This window comes from Lactuca serriola, chromosome 3, assembly GCF_051521515.1.
Source record: "Lactuca serriola cultivar US96UC23 chromosome 3, Lser_US96UC23_V15, whole genome shotgun sequence".
In the NCBI taxonomy this organism is placed as follows: Eukaryota; Viridiplantae; Streptophyta; class Magnoliopsida; order Asterales; family Asteraceae; genus Lactuca; species Lactuca serriola.
The window spans coordinates 20,820,687-20,833,573 of NC_136410.1; the positions used below are offsets into that span (position 1 = coordinate 20,820,687).

The 12,887-nt window shown below is 32.4% G+C and overlaps 1 long non-coding RNA gene across 3 annotated transcripts; it reads right to left on the reverse strand.

Moving 5' to 3' along the window:
• Positions 1–8,614: 8,614 nt before the first annotated feature.
• Positions 8,615–12,490, reverse strand: LOC145091634 (uncharacterized). Of its 3 annotated transcripts, none has more exons than XR_013702240.1 (3): positions 10,901–12,490; positions 10,095–10,705; positions 8,615–9,886 (listed from the first exon to the last, which is right to left on the reverse strand). It is a non-coding gene; the product is annotated as an uncharacterized LOC145091634 (long non-coding RNA). The 3 variants fall into 3 exon arrangements; XR_013702239.1 differs by having other exon boundaries at positions 8,617–9,886; positions 10,095–11,076; positions 11,172–12,488; XR_013702238.1 differs by having other exon boundaries at positions 8,618–9,886; positions 10,095–11,507; positions 11,595–12,488.
• Positions 12,491–12,887: the final 397 nt, after the last annotated feature.

Genomic DNA, 12,887 nt, shown 5'->3' on the forward strand with positions numbered 1-12,887 from the left:
TTTATGCATTGGAATTATTTCTGTTTCTTAATTTAGTAGCCTCGACCGTCACCTCCAATTGGGTTCTCTATTTGTAATTGTCTTCTTCCTTTACTTTCCTAGAGGGGCAAACTTCCTAGGCGACATTTTCATTGGATACTATGAAATGAACTTCTTGCTTTTCTCGCATGACATATAGGGTGTAACAACGTCCCAAAGAATACCTGCTTAATTAACTTTTAGAAAGGACAAACAATACATTGTGTCAACTTATAGGATTTTTTATATCAACTTGTAGAAAGGACAACAATTTGTCAACTTATTTGATTGTTTATACTTTATATCTCGTTCTAATGGCCAGCATATTGTTTCTTTCCCCTTCTTGCAAAAAGACAAAGAGAGTTTTTGTAAACGGCCATCTCTTTGCAAAGAATATCTTTCTAAGTCACAGTGTAACTATACTGCTACAAGGTATGTACTTCTGTAGTTTCCATTTAATATAATGAAAAATATAAGATTATTGATTATTGTTTAAACACTATGTTTATTAAACCTGAAAGTGCTCCTGGGGTTCATCTCAGCACCAAGTTTACTAATTAATGAGCATAATGGCCCTATTGTTTTGATGGACATAGAAACCTATGATTAGCTTTTCAGAAAATTTGCAGCCGAACAATTTCAACAAAATGATTTGTTTTCTGTTTTCCCATGTTCAACGTTATGTATTCCTTTATCCATACATGTGTATAAAAATGGCTATAGCAAGGTATCTCTTGTTTGTATTAACAACTATTATAGGAGGGACGAGGAAAACTAACCAATGATATATAAAAGTGTTGAAAGATGAATCTGACAGTCAATAATAAGATACATGTATGATTACCTTTTTAGATATAAGAAAAACTTTTATGATGTACATAAGGCTAAAGTAAAGTCACTCAAACTATATCCTCCCTAGACTTTATAATATCGTGTTCCGGTTCATTAACCAGATTGGCCATACTGTTGTCATTTGTGCTGAATAGAAGACAATAATTAGCATACAGTTTTTGCTGTGTTAAGTGGTCTAAGAGGAGCCATCGTACATTATTTTGTTGGTGGTTTTTTTTATGATAATCCTTGTTGTGAGCAAGGCTTCCAAAGGTACGTAGCTGGTTCAAAGGTTTAGCCAACTGATGACTTTGTAAATTAGGCTTAGTTCCAATGTTCGTTGTTGAAGATGGAAATCTTAAAAGAAAGATGGGAGTAAAAAATGTAGAAGCTAGTGATTAGAGAGATTCATGATTTGAAAAAAATATCGTAGGAAAAGCCGAAAAGGAATATGGAAGTAATGGCTTTGGTCCTTTATTAGGACATCTACAACACATCATCTATCTACTCTTAATTTTTGGTTACAACTCTACAAAAAAAAATTCCATAATGTATTGAATTATAGGACATATATTAAAAAAAAGTTCATTTATTAAAAAAAAAAAAAAAATTCATCGAAGAGTTCAATTGTCATTAAACTTTATATCTATTAAATGCCAACATGACATCCTACAATAGTAGATTTTAATCTATTGAATGTCAATTGAAGAGTTCAATTGTCATTAAACTTTATATCTATTAAATGTCACATGACATCCTACAATAGTAGATTTTAATCTATTGAATGTCAATTGGACAAGGAGTAAAAAAAGTTTAACTTTTAAAAGTGGTTCAAGACGGATAATAATTCATTGTTGCAAGCGATTTTGTTGTTTCTATTTATTCCTCATTGGTCTGCAGTATATTTATTTCTCGTTGGTGCAGAAGATAAAGACAGTTTTATAACTAGTAACATCTGTCCAAAGAATATCTTTGTGAATCACAATATAACTAGTGGTTATATTATTTATGTTTTATTCCATTAATTAACTGAATTTGCTACACAACAGTCCAGAAAACTTCAGTATAAATTACTATCTTTTTCACTAAAATTAACACAAGCTTATTCTACTAAGCTCTCTTGCTCTGCATTTACTTTTTCCCCTTGTAGGTGTAGATACAACGTCTTTATAATTAGGACATCAACTTTAATGGCTTCAACAAGGAAATACTCCAGCGTTTTCATATTTATGATCCTTTTAAGTCTTGGGTTTCAAGCATCATCTGATTCTGGGATCGGAACCATCAATGACCCTCCTTACTTACGTAATTGAAAAACACAAACACAAATACATGAATGCACAGATATATTATCTATTGAATATTTATGTGTCGTTAACAATCTGCATGTTAATATTCCAATTACAGCTTCAGCATGTTATGGGTATGAAGATAAAGGAGTTATGATAGCAGCTGCAAATGAAGATTTATGGGAAGGTGGAGCGGCTTGTGGGAAATATTTCCAGGTGACTTGTACGGGTGGAACGAATCTAGGTACACCACATCCTTGCACCGACAGCCCCACAGTGACTGTAATGATCACCGACTTCTGCCCGCCACCTGGTTGCAAGGGTGACCTTGACTTGTCACATGAATCATTTTCTGCCATTGCTGATCCCGCAGCCGGAGGAATTAAAATCTCTTACCAACAGTGAGACATAACTTTTTTTTTTCATCATTTTATTATTAGAAATAAGTTATATCACTAGTAAACTTATATTCTTATTAATAAAGAAAGAAAGTTATATTGATATAAAAATCATAATAGAGTAAATCACACAGAATGCCCATCATGAAAATGTCAAAATGCAAAATCACACAGAATGCCCATCATGAAAATGTCAAAATGCATGTCTAGTTCCTATTTAACTAACTCCGACGGTTATTTGTTTGTTTAAACGTGCACGCTTAATCCATTGTTAATTTAAATTTACGTATTGTATCCTTTACCAAACATAAAATTACTATATTGCTCTCATTGTTTTTATTTTTAATTTAATTACTCCATCCATCCCAAAATTATTGTCTACGGACAAAAAAACATACATATTAAAGAAACATTAATTACCATTAATTTTATACAATAAAATAATAGTTTTGTCTTTACTTTGCATTTAATGTTCCATTAAATGCTTAGTTGGTTAAGTAATAATCAGATATATTTTGGTAAAAATATTATTTATTTTTAGAAGTGGATTACTATTTTAGGACAAATAAAAAATGAAAGGTAGACTATATTTTTGGGACGGATGGAGTATAATTATTTTGTATTAAAAAAAACAGTAAAAGTAGATTTCAACCCCATCCTATATTCCACCTTGCTCCAACCTAAAACCCTAGCCTAATATCAAATTCTTATTCTTTTTCTCTAACCAACTTACAAAAGCATCAGTAATACCACCACTTCCTTTTTACCACCGTCGACTGCCACTTTTTTTTTCTTAAAAACACCGTCAGACAGACCACTCTCTCTCTCTCTCTCTCTCTCTCTCTCTCTCTCTCTCAAATCTAAGATCTTTGGCGTGCACCTTCATCGTCTAAGAAACACCTCCATCTCTCCATTTTCTTGATGTCTGAATAATAAACAGTTTGGTTGACGTCTGAACTGATCACCACCATCTAGGGTTTCGAACCGCTGCCTAGAGTTTCAAACCACCACCTAGGGTCTTAGATCGAGCTCCACCATCTATTTCGTTAGGTTCTAGTATCCATTTCCTGATTTCATTTGGGTGATGACCGGTGGTGGTTGCAGGATGTACTGATGGTGATACGTGGAGGTGCAGACTTGAGAGAGAGAGAGAGAGAGAGAGAGAGAGAGGTGTCAGAGTTTAGAAAATGGAGAGAGAGATAAAGGCATTGGTATACGATGGTAGACGGTAGTGGGCAATGAAAGTCACAATGGTGGATGGTGGTTTCCGGTGGCAGTGATGGTGAGATGTCAAGGGTCCTCGGGAAGTTCTTGAAAGAGTAATAAAGGAGATAGAGGGTTGTTGGAGTACTCTTTTTGGGCAATATATTACATTTATTTCAATAAAAAACAAAAAACTAAAAAGCAAAAATAAACATGAAAACTAAATGAAAAAATAAATAAAAAGGGCAATATAGTCATTTTATGTTTGGAAGGACGAAACGTCCACCTTTCTACAATATAATAGACGGTCTGTGTTAATTTTTGCAAATAAGGATTGAATATGTCCTTTGGACGATTCGTCTAATTTACTCTTTATAATATTAATTTTGAATTCCTTGAATAAAATGATTTTCTCCTAGTTTTACAAAAATACGTCTGTCTGCTCTCCTTTTATAGGGTTTGAAGAAGAAAGATTATGGAAGTTGTATACAACAAACTTTTGTGGAGAAAAAACTCCTCTAATAACACCAGAGAAAAATGCAGTATCTCATTTCCGAAAATATGAACCTTTGTTTTCCATTTTATTAGATGTTACTGTTAATTAAAGTTTATCTCTTCTAGTTCTTTGCGAGAGGTGGAGCTTTGATTTTGTTTTAATATATCTCACGGTTCATTAATTAAAAATAGAAGTCCATACACAGTCAGCAGCACCAATACCAACATACGTATTTTTTTTAATCTGTGAAGCATGCATCAAACCTCGATCATTGATACGTTTTCTCAATTTAAAGAATAAAACCATCTGAAACTAAAAAGGGTAATAGCTATAAAGCAACAATTGGACAGTTTGGTTAAAGGACAACTTAACAAAACTAAAGAATTAAATTCATGAGGAATTTGTGATATCATTATTCCTAATTGATAACCGTAGATAGAGTAGTACTTGTGAACTCAAAGGAGCTAATTAGTTGGTTAATTTTTCTTTTAACAGTAGCAAGTTGGTTAACTAATCTACACAAGGGACATTCACACACGAAAATTAGCAACATTTTTAAATTCATTTGTAGTTTATATATATATATATATATATATATATATATATATATATATATATATATAAAAGGATTCAACTTAAAAAAAAATCTTGACAATGATGAAATCAATCTCAGCCACACATTTATTTTTTCACAAAACAATTGGGTGTACCAACAAAAGTAGGCAACGGATACACGTATGTTTTCAAATCAAACATGTTTCCTTAAATTATGGTAATCATTAACTTAATATATATATATATATATATATATATATATATATATATATATATATATATATATATATATATACTAGCCGTTTACCCGCGTAAAGCGACGGATGCGGATCAACAAAATGACATAAAAAATTTGTTAAACAAAATGACGAACAGATAGAGATTTCTTATACCTGGGCTAGGATTAAACGTAAGACATTTTTGGGCTTATTCGATTTTAATAGAAAGAAAAAAACCAAAGGAGGAGGTAGCAAGCATGAGAGAGAACCATGGTTTTGCGGTCAATGACAAGACATTCATGATAGACGAATGCTAGATCAATGCGCCTCTTCCAGTTTATATGAAATGCTTTATAACGTGTACATTGTATTAGACCGATTCAAATGGATATGAAGAACACTTGGTCAAACTTTGACCCATTCAAAATCTTATCATCATCTTATTTGACTTTTTCATTATTATTGACAGATTCAGTATTTAGCGATTCAATTGGATATGAGGAACACTTGGTCAAAGTTTGACCCATTCAAAATCTTATCATCATCATCTTATTTGATTTTTTCATAAATGTTGACCGGATAAGATCTAGTATTTGCCGATTCAATTAGATATGAGGAACATTTGGTCAAACTTTGACTCATTCAAAATCTTATCATCGTCATCTTATTTGACTTTTTCATAAATGCTGACCGGATAAGATTTAGTATTTACCGATTCAATTAGATATGAGGAACACTTGGTCAAACTTTGACCCATTCAAAATCCTATCATCATCTTATTTGACTTTTTTCATAAATGTTGACCGGATAAGATTCAGTATTCTTTTAATGCATAAAGTCATTGTACATGATGCACTAATGGTTTGTACCTCTTAATTTTCAGCCTTTGACGAAATTTGCATAATAAGTAATAAAGATTAGAAAAAGTCAGCATTTTAGTTGAACTCCTACAAAATCCTAATTTCATTTCCATAAATCCATCAAATCATAGACTTATTCATTAAGTTGTGTCTGTTGTCGCGGGAAAATCTGAGATGTAACTCCAATATTCCATATCCCATATCCCAACATAGAATTATGCATTTTAGTTGAACTCCCACCAAATCCCAATTTCCTATTGATGTGGACACCCTACAGAAAAAGAAAAAACAAACATGAAAACATAAACAAATCTTATAAGTTATCAAAAAATGAACTAAAAGGGGAAAGAATGTGATGAACAAATACATGTGGTAAGGGAAGTCGGAAGCACAGACGGAAATCTGAAACTTAACTCCAATTCAGAAAACAATCATCAAATTTCAAGAATCATAATTGATGAGGATATTATGCAAACATCGACAACTAACAAAAAAAACATAGAGTGATGATATGCAGACTATGCAAAAATTAGAAGAAATTTCCACTTCGATTTCACAATGTAAAAATTAGAAAGACTAATGATTTGTAGACCAAGCAAAAATCAGAAGTGAGGATTCGAAAAAAAGTTAAGTCGTTGACCACATAGATTTCATAAATCAGAACAAATTACACTAATATAAGTAGATAATTCAACAAGATTGAGCAAAATAAATCAATACTTACTGGGGATTCGTTGAATGTGGTGGTAAACGCTTCGATTAGGTTTCAGACATCAAGATGGAAGCAACAACATTCGATCTAGTGTTATTGGAGAGAAAGCACACGACGGTGTAAAGCTTCAAAGTGGAGGCGATAATGGTGGGTGAGAAATTTGAAGAAATCTACAAACCTATGTGGAGAGTTTGTATTTCAAAGCTTGAATTCACATGAGAAATTAAGGGAGGCGTTTAGGATTTATTGGGATGAAGGTAGACCACAGGAAACGGTGGTCGACATTGGGTTTCTGCATATCAATCTTATCTCCATCAATAGGAGACCTATTCAATTGACCGATTCAACTGACCGAACTCTAAGGAATACTGGGTCATATTTGACTCATTCAATTTGAAGATAAGTTTAGAAGACCTATTCAAAATCTGTCTTTGACCGGATAAGATTTATTATTCTCATGTTTAACCCATTTAATTTGAAGATAAGCTTAGAAGACCTATTCAAAATTTGTCTTTGACTGGATAAGATTTATTATTCTCCGATGCATAAAATTGTTGTATATGATGCTTAAAAGGTTATACCTCTTTAAATTCAGCAAAATCTAGTAAATGTTTTTTAAGGTACTAACCATTTACCCGCGCTAAGCGACGGGTGCGAGTAATTTCTTTCGCAAATTAGTTTTTAAAGACTTAATTTCACGCAAATACCTTACTATATCTAAACGATTATCGATAAGAATAATGTTAGTATAAATGAAATTATTAAGAATAAAAAATGAAAAGTTAGGATTCTTTACAAATTTATATAAACAAATGATTGGTTGTGTATTATTAAGAGAGTGAGAGAAGGTAGGAGCACAGGTGGTAGACGAGAGTCTTACTGTGAGTGGTTTCTGCTATTTGATGGTAGAAAGGAGAAAAAGTATATGAGATAAAATTTGATGCTTTATAAGTTGGAAAATACGTCATTAGAAATTCGAAGAGTAGTCATATACGTGTGATAAGAATTGGTCTTCACATTGGAAATTTAAATTTTAAATTTCATATCATCTCCTCTGTTTGAACCTTATCTGTGATGTTGAATTAGTCAATTGTTAGCTCAATATATTTGCACTTTATGTTTTCTTAATCATAAACATTTAAAATTTTGTGAGTAGTCATATATACTCATAGGGGATAAGGGTTAGTCATCACATTTGAATTTTTAAATTTTAAATCTCATTTCCTTATCAGTAGCTTAATTTCTTAATTTCTGGTAACATGTCTGATAGATAGTAATATTTATGGATTGTTGAACTGTATTTTAATTTTTATTTGCAAAAAAAAAAAATCATGCCTTTATTTTTTAGGAAGGAGAAGATCTCGTCAGTTATAAACAAGGTTACAATTAGAGAATTTAAATTAAAATGTATGGTTATTTCCCTAATTTTAAGAAGGAAACGTCTTTCTTTTTTTAATTACAAGGAAAACACTATTTCTAAAAATCATGCCTTTAATTTCCAAAACAGATCATGACTTTATTTTAATTTTCAATCTTAATTTTGCTTAAAAATGTATTTTCTAGGCATCCTTCTTTCTATTATTTTTTGTGAAAGAAACATAGTTCAAGAATTAAATCTTATTCCTTTTAATAGCCGATTTCTTTTAAACAAAAAACTCATTCTTAACAGAATTCAAATTCTTATTCTTGCGAGGATGAAAATAGAATACTTTGAGAACATAAAACTCTAAATTTATGAAATTCTCATTCTTATCGTATCAGTTCATTTTTTGTTGCTTTATTTAAAAAAAAATCGTTATTAATTACAACCTATGATTCTCTCTCAATCCAATGCCCCATAATTGTTAAACATTGACACAATACTTACAATCCACATTTGGGTTTTGAAGCAACATCAGAATAGCAGGTTGAAATTTCCCACTTCAAGGACAAATCAAAAGCAGGGGCAAGGGCAGTTATGTCCAAAACCAACATGCTCTCCAGCATCAAGGGTGTGAACAACTAGACCAACAGCATACTCTACAACATCAAGGACAAATATGTCTAAAAACAGTTAAACAAATGATAGGAAAGCAAAAAAAAAATTCATTCACATCCAAAGCCAATACAGTCAAACAAATGACAAGAAAGCATAAATTTGTTTATCGGAACCATATTTGATAGATTTAATAAGGGAGCTGATTTTTCCACAGCCTTTATTTATCTTTCCACTGAAAAATTAATGTATTGGACAATTATGCCCTCCTTTAATTATCGAAAATAGAGAAAGATATTTTCAAAGGAAATGCAGGGCTCTCCTTCCTGAAATCTTCTCCAAGAATCCCCCTTCACTCCCATTACTAATGCATCTCGCCTTCATCAAATTCGAAATTGAATCCCGTCCTCATGTGCTTCCTTCAATGATATCATTCTAAGTTCTTGATCTTTAACCGTTAATGATCTCTTATCTTCTCATTACCCAAATAAAATTCAAGTAAATTCATCTCCATTTTAATTTCGTTTTCCACATCTATCCAAAACCTTATTGCAATTTGCAGAGAAAAAAGTGGAATCAGAGGTAAAATCGACAAAAATGAGAACTTGAACAAGTTAAATGGAACTAAAGTTTGCTTTTCAAATGTTACAAAGTTGTGTGGTTTCAATCAACATTGTTGTATATTGTCTCGCTATTCGATCGGGAGGTGTTAAAGATTCATGGAAAACTGATTGCCAGGCCACTAAGAACAACCTTTTAGTTGGTAGGAATTTTGGGGTTAAACACTTTGTTGTATTATCTGCAATCTGTGTGCAAAAAACCCTTCCCAACCCGGCAAGCAATTAACGAGCCAGATTTTGCCTTTAGTAGTGAAAGATTCCTACCCATAGGTTGAAGTTCGTCGTCTCTGACCTTCTCAATTCGTTTTCGAGATGCATTTGCATATCCTTGTTTTCTGGAGTACAAATTGTTGACTTTTTCTTCAATTCTATGCTTGTTGCTACATTTTCACCGCTTAATTGGGAAGATTTTTCAATCATATAGCTTCTTAATACCATTAAGAGCCTAAAAAATGTCGAAATCATCGATAATAACTTAAAAACACAAAAGATTGAGGTTTTATGATTCAACGATCTGTTATCATATTTTAACTTCATCGTAAAGTTTTTTCTCCCAGGTGTATAACCTCCCTAACGTTGATAAATGGCTGCCGGATTCCATTCCTCCGGTCTCCTCGAAGATATCACTGCTACTTGCTACTATTGATTCTCGTCCATGTCGATATATTAGTTCTTTGACTTTTTTGTGGTTCTTGCCTTTCTTCAATATCTCTAAATTAAAATTGTCATTACATTAATTATTCAGTGGATGGATAAAAAACTTATGTGGAAGAATCAGCCCTCATTTAATAACGTACAATGCTATCATTTGAAAATGACTGAACCAATTTAAACCAGCTAGCTAAGCAGTAATAGAAGTAATTTATTACTTTGAACCAATAAATGTAAATCTTAAACTCTTAGTTGTATAAAAACTCACCATTTATGTAAGAGTCGTCTAAGGTCTGTCGATTTTCTTTCATCATCAAATCAGAATCCTCCTTGGGTCGCTTAAGTTAGGATTTTGCTGCATTTTCATGGCCATATACATATACACATATACAGTCACACACAATATTAACACAAACATTTAGCATAAACAGTATATCAGCAATAATAAGAACTACCATTTGATAAATAATAAGATAAACATTAAATAACCAATATTCATTATTTCACAACTAAAGGATTTGAATGCAAGTTAGAATCAACTTAGCTACCCCGAAATAAGGTAAAACATTTGATAAAGTTACATTTACCAATCGATTCAAGGTTGTTTTCTTTTAATAATTAGCAACCAAAGTATTGGTTAAAGACTAAATGTACAACTTTAACAACTAAGAATCTATCTCTTCGAAAAAATGTACAACATCCATCAATAGCCTGAATACTTCCATTATAAACCTAAAATTGCAATTCAATTTTCTTAAACAAGAATTCTCAACATTTTTTATACAATAAAGGTTAATAAAGTCAATTAAACAAACATCAGCAGTAAACCCGTTAACATTACCCACCAATTAAGAACATAGAAGCTCTCTTACAGCGACTCTGAAAAAAAAAACAAATGTAATCGAGGTCAAAAACCCAAATTTCGACATCTTTCTTTTCCTCCTTGCGAAAAACAAAAAAAAAGTAGCAAATTAAAGAGAATATAAGAAGTCCATTAAAGGTAAATAGCCACAAACATAGACAATTCAGAGAGTTAAAGAGACACCGGTAAACAATGTGATAGGATTATGTTACCTGGATCAATAAAAGGAGAAGATGATGGCGATTTCCAGATCTACAACCAACATCTGGTTAAAAAAAATACCCACCAAATGAAGTGGTGAATCTTGATTTGTCGTGTTCTTTGTTGGGATCATTTGTAATTTCGAAAATGGAAATAGAAACAAAATTCTCTTGTCACTTGCTCTTACCTGCATAATGAGTACATTATGTAAATAAACCATACAGAATTGTCATTTTGAAGTATAAATATGACACAATAAAAATGGCCTTTGACAATAACAACCTAATGTTTGCTTGTTTCATTATTCCACATCCAATCTTTAACACCTACTCTTTACTTACTCCCTGATTCTTCATAAATATCAAAAACTTATAAGAAAAACTCAAAAAAAAAGTAGCCAAAGTAGTGATATCAAACCGAGATTTAAGAATTTTAACTAAAAATGAAAAAAGGAAATAAATATCTAATGTTGGATCGAAACCGGCATGTTTTTTATCTCAAGAAAAGAGATAGAATAAGGCTTTCTAGCCATAGAGATGGTTTGCTCCTTTACCCCAAACCTCCGTTCAACTTCTAAGCTCTCAACGTGAAGAAGGCTTTATAGCCAGCCCCTACAAACTGCCACGAAGACGGTAACTCACATATGAGCGTAGATCTAAATTCACAAAATCGACAGACACACATGAGATAGATAGATAGAGAAACCTTGGTAAGGGCTTAGAAACGGACCATCGTCGGTACACCGGGCCTCGATCAGTCGTCCGTCTATGTGTTCGTTGGTAACGAAAGTAGTGACGAACAAAAATGTGGTTGGTGATTCGTGGTGACGGCCGTGAGGAGGGTTGCTTTTGGTGGTGTTTGGATACAAATGGAAAAAACGACACATACCTACAGTAATTCAGCATTAGGTTTTAGAACAGAGACATCTCAAATCATGAGATTGAGTATTTTGATTGGGAAGAAAGATTGTATGCGAGGAAGTGAGAAGCATCAAGTATCAAGAAGTTATCTTGAGTTAGTTAAAAGAAAATAGGATCTTGTAGAGGTCTTCGGAAAAAATTACTTCTGACTGGGAGTCAGAAGTGAATTGGAGACAGTGGGAGAATGTTTGTGTTAGGGCTTTTTTGTAGAATGCTTTTCGCCATCGTTTGAGAGGAGCAACGATAAAAAATGAAAGAGACACAGAGGGCAGCACCGATTTCAAGCAGTGAGTGATGAAGCCAATGTTGATTTGGGGTATTTTAGAGAGAAACGAAGGGCGACAATGGTGAAGCCACAATCTTTATTTGATGGTGTGTTCGTGGTAAAAGGTGTTTGATTGCGGTGATTAATATTCTGGAGGTTGTGAGTCGTGTTTGAATCAAGTATGATTTAATGTTGAAAGAAAGAGATCCATTGATGTAGAGAGGAAGAAACAGAGCGGAGTGCTGCTTGATGATGTTTGAGATTAGGTTTTCTAAAGCAAAGACGTGAAAGTAGTTGACAACCCAGTTCTTCATGAGTGAGGAGGAGAAGGGTGGAGAAGGTTCATGTTGGGGATGAATGGTTTGTGGTATTGATGCCGAGTATAAGAGATTAGAGATGGCAGGCCACAATCTACAGTTATCAGCCGAGATATCAGGATTCAACATTGACTCGGCAGGTGAAGATAGGAGTCAACATTGACTCAACATTCGAGATCTTAGAATATTAGGTTTGGTTTGTTGACTTTTTCAATGGTTGAACTTAGATATTAGATATGGTATTTCTGCCATGCATAAAATTTTAAAATTCAACAAAATCTTGTAAATGCTTTTTTAAAGTATATATATATATATATTTGTTTTTTTAAAAAGCAATTTTTATCGAAAAATTATTTTAAATATATTAAAATACATAATTTTTTATTCTTTATAAATAGACATCCATATTCCATATTGATATAATATTAAGATAAAATAATTTTTTTATAGTTTTGACTATCGTTATTCATAAATGAACAAAAATTCATCGGATTTT